This window comes from Arachis stenosperma, chromosome 5, assembly GCF_014773155.1.
Source record: "Arachis stenosperma cultivar V10309 chromosome 5, arast.V10309.gnm1.PFL2, whole genome shotgun sequence".
Classification (NCBI taxonomy): Eukaryota; Viridiplantae; Streptophyta; class Magnoliopsida; order Fabales; family Fabaceae; genus Arachis; species Arachis stenosperma.
The window spans coordinates 95,424,690-95,431,279 of NC_080381.1; the positions used below are offsets into that span (position 1 = coordinate 95,424,690).

General features: G+C 40.1%; 1 non-coding gene across 1 annotated transcript; it reads left to right on the plus strand.

The window, feature by feature from the left end:
• The first annotated feature begins 5,397 nt into the window (after nucleotides 1–5,397).
• Nucleotides 5,398–5,505, plus strand: LOC130983493 (small nucleolar RNA R71). The gene has a single exon (XR_009087478.1). It is a non-coding gene; the product is annotated as a small nucleolar RNA R71 (small nucleolar RNA).
• Nucleotides 5,506–6,590: the final 1,085 nt, after the last annotated feature.

The following is a 6,590-nucleotide window of genomic DNA, read 5'->3' on the forward strand; positions in this document are numbered from 1 at the left end:
TGAATCCTACTCAGAATACCACAGACAAGGTTTAGACCTTCCGGATTCTCTTGAATGTCGCCATCAATTCTAGCTTATACCACAAAGATTCCGGTTAAAGAATCCAAGAGATATCCACCCAATCTAAGGTAGAACGGAGGTGGTTGTCAGACACACGTTCATAGGTGAGAATGATGATGAGTGTCACGGATCATCACATTCATCAAGTTGAAGAATAAGTGATATCTTAGAACAAGAACAAGCTGAATTGAATAGAAGAACAATAGTAATTGCATTAATACTAGAGGTACAGCAGAGCTCCACACCTTAATCTATGGTGTGTAGAAACTCCACCATTGAAAATACATAAGAACAAGGTCTAGGCATGGCCGTGAGGCCAGCCCCCAGTGATCAAAAGATTCAAAGATCTCAAGATCAAAAATACAATAGTAAAAGGTCCTACTTATAGGGAACTAGTAGCTTAAGAATTACAAAGATGAGTAAATGACAGAAAAATCCACTTCCGGGCCCACTTGGTGTCTGCTTGGGCTGAGCATTGAAGCATTTTTGTGTAGAGACTCTTCTTGGAGTTAAACGCCAGCTTTTGTGCCAGTTTGGGCGTTTAACTCCCATTCTTGTACCAGTTCCGGCGTTAAACGCCGGGCATTCTTGAGCTGATTTGGAACGCCAGTTTGGGCCATCAAATCTCGAGCAAAGTATGGACTATTATACATTGCTGGAAAGCCCAAGATGTCTACTTTCCAACGCCGTTGAGAGCGCGCCAATTGGGTATCTGTAGCTCTAGAAAAAATCTACTTCGAGTGCAGGGAGGTCAGAATCCAACAGCATCTGCAGTCCTTTTTAGTCTCTGAATCAGATTTTTGCTCAGGTCCCTCAATTTCAGCCAGAAAATACCTGAAATCACAGAAAAACACACAAACTCATAGTAAAGTCCAGAAAAGTGAATTTTAACTAAAAACTAATAAAAATATACTAAAAACTAACTAAATCCTACTAGAAACATACTAAAAACAATGCCAAAAAGCATACAAATTATCCGCTCATCACAACACCAAACTTAAATTGTTGCTTGTCCTCAAGCAACTGAAAATCAAACAAGATAAAAAGAAGAGAATATGCAATGAATTCCAAAAACATCTATGAAGATCAATATTAATTAGTTGAGCGGGGCTTTTAGATTTTTGCCTCTGAACAGTTTTGGCATCTCACTCTATCCTTTGAAATTCAGAATGATTGGCTTCTATAGGAACTCAGAATCCAGATAGTGTTATTGATTCTCCTAGTTAAGTATGATGATTCTTGAACACATCTACTTTATGAGTCTTGGCCGTGGCCCAAAGCACTTTGTCTTCCAGTATTACCACCGGATACATACATGCCACAGACACATAATTGGGTGAACCTTTTCAGATTGTGACTCAGCTTTGCTAGAGTCCCCAATTAGAGGTGTCCAGGGTTCTTAAGCACACTCTTTTTGCCTTGGATCACAACTTTATTTCTCTCTCTTTTTTTTTTCTCTTTCTCCCTCTTTTTTTTCTTTTTTCGTTCTTTTTTTTCCTCTTTTTTTTTCGCTTCTTCTCTCTTTTTTTTTGTATTCACTGCTTTTTCTTGCTTCAAGAATCATTTTTATGATTTTTTAGATCCTCAGTAACATGTCTCCTTTTTCCTCATTCTTTCAAGAGCCAACATTCATGAACAACAAATTCAAAAGACATATGCACTGTTTAAGCATACATTCAGAAAACAAAAGTATTGCCACCACATCAAAATAATTAATCTGTTATAAAATTCAAAATTCATGCAATTCTTCTCTTTTTCAATTAAGAACATTTTTCATTCAAGAAAGGTGATGGATTCATAGGACATTCATAACTTTAAGGCATAGACACTAAGACACTAATGATCACAAGACACAAACATAGATAAACATAAGCATGATTTTTTGAAAAACGGAAAAATAAGGAACAAGGAAATTAAAGAACGGGTCCACCTTAGTGATGGCGGCTTGTTCTTCCTCTTGAAGGTCTTATGGAGTGCTTGAGCTCCTCAATGTCTCTTCCTTGCCTTTGTTGCTCCTCTCTCATGATTCTTTGATCTTCTCTAATTTCATGGAGGAGGATAGAATGTTCTTGGTGCTCCACCCTTAGTTGTCCCATGTTGGAACTCAGTTCTCCTAGGGAGGTGTTGATTTTCTCCCAATAGTTTTGTGGAGGAAAATGCATCCCTTGAGGCATCTCAGGGATTTCATGATGAGTGGGATCTCTTGTTTGCTCCATCCTTTGCCAAGGTAGAGGACTTGTCCGCCACCTTATAGAGTTCTTGGGCTATAACCTCATGAACTTCTACTTCTTCTCCAATCATGATACTATGAATCATGATGGCCTGGTCTAGAGTAACTTCGGACTGGTTGCTAGTGGGAATGATTGAGCGTTGGATAAACTCCAACCATCCTCTAGCTATGGGCTTGAGGTCATGCCTTCTCAGTTGAACCGGCTTCCCTCTTGAATCTCTCTTCCATTGGGCGCCCTCTTCACAAATGTCAGTGAGGACTTGGTCCAACCTTTGATCAAAGTTGACCCTTTTAGTGTAAGGATGTTCATCTCCTTGCATCATGGGCAAGTTGAATGCCAACCTTACATTTTCCGGATATTCACACTTTTTTCGAGTTTGAAAGGGACCTTAGGGATCACCTTCTTCAAGGCCACAACTTCATAGAAGTGCTCTTGATGCACCCTTGAGATGAATCTCTCCATCTCCCATGACTCGGAGCTGGAAGCTTTTGCCTTCCCTTTCCTCTTTCTAGAGGTTTCTCCGGCCTTGGATGCCATAAATGGTTATGGAAAAACAAAAAGCAATGCTTTTACCACACCAAACTTAAAAGGTTTGCTCGTCCTCGAGCAAAAGAAGAAAGAAGAGAGTAGAAGAAGAAGAAATAGAGGAGAGAGAGATGGCTTTGTGGTTCGGCCAAAGGGGGAGAAGTAATGTTTAGGGTGTGTGAAAATGAGGGAGTGAAGATGGGTTTATATAGGGGTAGAGAGAGGGGTAGGGTTCGGTTATGGGAGGGTGTGTTTGGGAGGGAAAGTGGTTTAAATTTGAATGGTGAGGTAGATGAGGTTTTATAAAGGATGGATGTGAGTCGTGAAGAGAAAGATGGGATTTGATAGGTGAAGGGATTTTGGGAAAGAGGTGTTGAGGTGATTGGTGAATGGGTGAAGAAGAGAAAGGGTGGTGGGGTAGGTGGGGATCCTGTGGGGTCCACAGATCCTAAGGTGTCAAGGAAAAGTCATCCCTGCACCAATTGGCGAGCAAAAAATGCTCTCTATGCCAATTCTGGTGTTAAACGCCGGGCTAGTGCCCATTTCTGGCGTTTAACGCCAGTTTCTTGCCCTTTCCTGGCGTTTAACGCCAGTCTGGTGCCCCTTTCTGGCGTTAAACGCCCAGAATGGTGTTAGACTGGGCGTTAAACGCCCATTTGCTAGCTTCGTTGGCGTTTAAACGCCAGCAAGTTCTCCTCCAAGGTGTGCTATTTTTATTTCTGTTTTTCATTCTATTTTGGCTTTTTGAATTGATTTTGTGACTTCCCATGATCATCAACCTACAAAAAACATAAAATAACAAAGAAAAATAGATAGATATAATAAAATTGGGTTGCCTCCCAACAAGCGCTTCTTTAATGTCAGTAGCTTGACAGTGGGCTCACATGGAACCTCACAGATACTCAGAGCAATGTTGGAACCTCCCAACACCAAACTTAGAGTTTGAATGTGAGGGTTCAACACCAAACTTAGAGTTTGGTTGTGGCCTCCCAACACCAAACTTAGAGTTTGACTGTGGGAGCTCTGTTTGACTCTGTTTTGAGAGAAGCTCTTCATGCTTCCTCTCCATGTTTACAGAGGGATATCCTTGAGTCTTAAACACAAAGGATTCTTCATTCACTTGAATGATCAATTCACCTCTATCAACATCAATCACAGCTTTTGCTGTGGCTAGGAAGGGTCTGCCAAGAATGATGGATTCATCCATGCACTTCCCAGTCTCTAGGACTATGAAATCAGCAGGGATGTAATGGTCTTCAATCTTCACCAGAACATCCTCTACTAGCCCATAAGCTTGTTTTCTTGAATTGTCTGCCATCTCTAGTGAGATTCTTGCAGCTTGCACCTCAAAGATCCCTAGCTTCTCCATTACAGAGAGAGGCATGAGGTTTACACTTGACCCTAAGTCACATAGAGCCTTCTTAAAGGTCATGGTGCCTATGGTGCAAGGTATTGAAAACTTCCCAGGATCTTGTCTCTTTTGAGGTAATCTCTGCCTAGACAAGTCATCCAGTTCTTTGGTGAGCAAAGGAGGTTCGTTCTCCCAAGTCTCATTACCAAATAACTTGTCATTTAGCTTCATGATTGCTCCAAGGTATTTAGCAACTTGCTCTTCAGTGACATTTTCATCCTCTTCAGAGGAAGAATACTCATCAGAGCTCATGAATGGCAGAAGTAAATCCAATGGAATCTCTATGGTCTCAATGTGAGCCTCAGATTCCCACGATTCCTTATTAGGGAACTCATTGGAGGCCAGTGGACATCCATTGAGGTCTTCCTCAGTGGCGTTCACTGCCTCTTCCTCCTCTCCAAATTCGGCCATGTTGATGGCCTTGCATTCTCCTTTTGGATTCTCTTCTGTATTGCTTAGAAGAGTACTAGGAGGGAGCTCAGTAACTTTCTTGCTCAGCTGACCCACTTGTGCCTCCAAGTTTCTAATGGAGGACCTTGTTTCAGTCATGAAACTTTGAGTGGTTTTGATTAGATCAGAGATCATGGTTGCCAAGTCAGAGTGGCTCTGCTTAGAACTCTCTGTCTGTTGCTGAGAAGATGATGGAAAAGGCTTGCCATTGCTAAACCTGTTTCTTCCACCATTATTGTTGTTGAAACCTTGTTGAGGTCTCTGTTGGTCCTTCCATGAGAGATTTGGATGATTTCTCCATGAAGAATTATAGGTGTTTCCATAGGGTTCTCCCATGTAATTCACCTCTTCTATTGAAGGGTTCTCAGGATCATAAGCTTCTTCTTCAGATGAAGCATCCTTAGTACTGCCTGGTGCATTTTGCATTCCAGACAGACTTTGAGAAATCAAATTGACTTGCTGAGTCAATATTTTGTTTTGAGCCAATATGGCATTCAGAGTATCAATCTCAAGAACTCCTTTCTTCTTATTTGTCTCATTGTTCACAGGATTCCTTTCAGAAGTGTACATGAATTGGTTATTTGCAACCATTTCAATTAGTTCTTGAGCTTCTGTAGGCGTCTTATTCAGATGAAGAGATCCTCCAGCAGAGCTATCCAAAGACATCTTGGACAGTTCAGACAGACCATCATAGAAAATACCTATGATGCTCCATTCAGAAAGCATATCAGAGGGACACTTTCTGATCAATTGTTTGTATCTTTCCCAAGCTTCATAGAGGGATTCACCTTCCTTCTGTCTGAAGGTTTGGACTTCCACTCTAAGCTTACTCAATTTTTGAGGTGGAAAGAACTTTGCCAAAAAGGCATTGACTAGCTTTTCCCAAGAGTTCAGGCTTTCTTTAGGTTGTGAGTCCAACCATATCCTAGCTCTGTCTCTTACAGCAAAAGGGAATAGCATAAGTCTGTAGACCTCAGGGTCAACTCCATTAGTCTTGACAGTATCACAGATTTGCAAGAACTCAGCTAAAAACTGATGAGGATCTTCCAATGGAAGTCCATGGAACTTACAATTCTGTTGCATTAAAGAAACTAATTGAGGCTTAAGCTCAAAGTTGTTTGCTCCAATGGCAGGGATAGAGATGCTTCTCCCATAGAAGTCGGGAGTAGGTGCAGTAAAGTCACCCAGCACCTTTCTTGCATTGTTGGCATTGTTGTTATTTTCGGCTGCCATAGGTTCTTCTTTCTTGAAGAATTCTGTTAGGTCCTCTACAGAGAGTTGTGCTTTAGCTTCTCTTAGCTTTCACTTCAAGGTCCTTTCAGGTTCAAGGTCAGCCTCAACAAGAATGCTTTTGTCTTTGCTCCTGCTCATATGAAAGAGAAGAGAATAAGAAAATATGGAATCCTCTATGTCACAGTATAGAGACTCCTTGAGGTGTCAGAGGAAAAGAAAAATAGAAGGAAGAAGTAGAAGAATTCGAACTTCTCAAGAAAGATAGAGTTCGAATTGTGCGTTAAGGAATAGTGTCAGTCCATAAATAGAAGGATGTGAGAAGAGGGGAAGAAATTTTCGAAAATTAAGTAAAAGATTTTAAAAACATTTTGAAAAACTCTAATTGATTTTCGAAAACCAAGAGTGGAGAAGAAATCAAGTAATTTTTGAAAAAGATTTTGAAAAAGATTTGATTGAAAACTATTTTGAAAAAGATGTGATTGAAAAGATATGATTTGAAAAATAATTTAAAAAGATTTGATTTTAAAAATTAATGACTTGCCTAACAAGAAAATATATGATTCAAACATTAAACCTTTCTCAACAGAAAAGGCAACATACTTGAAATGTTGAATCAAATCATTAATTGATAGCAAGTATTTTTGAAAATGGAAAGAAATTGATTTTGAAAAAGATTTGAT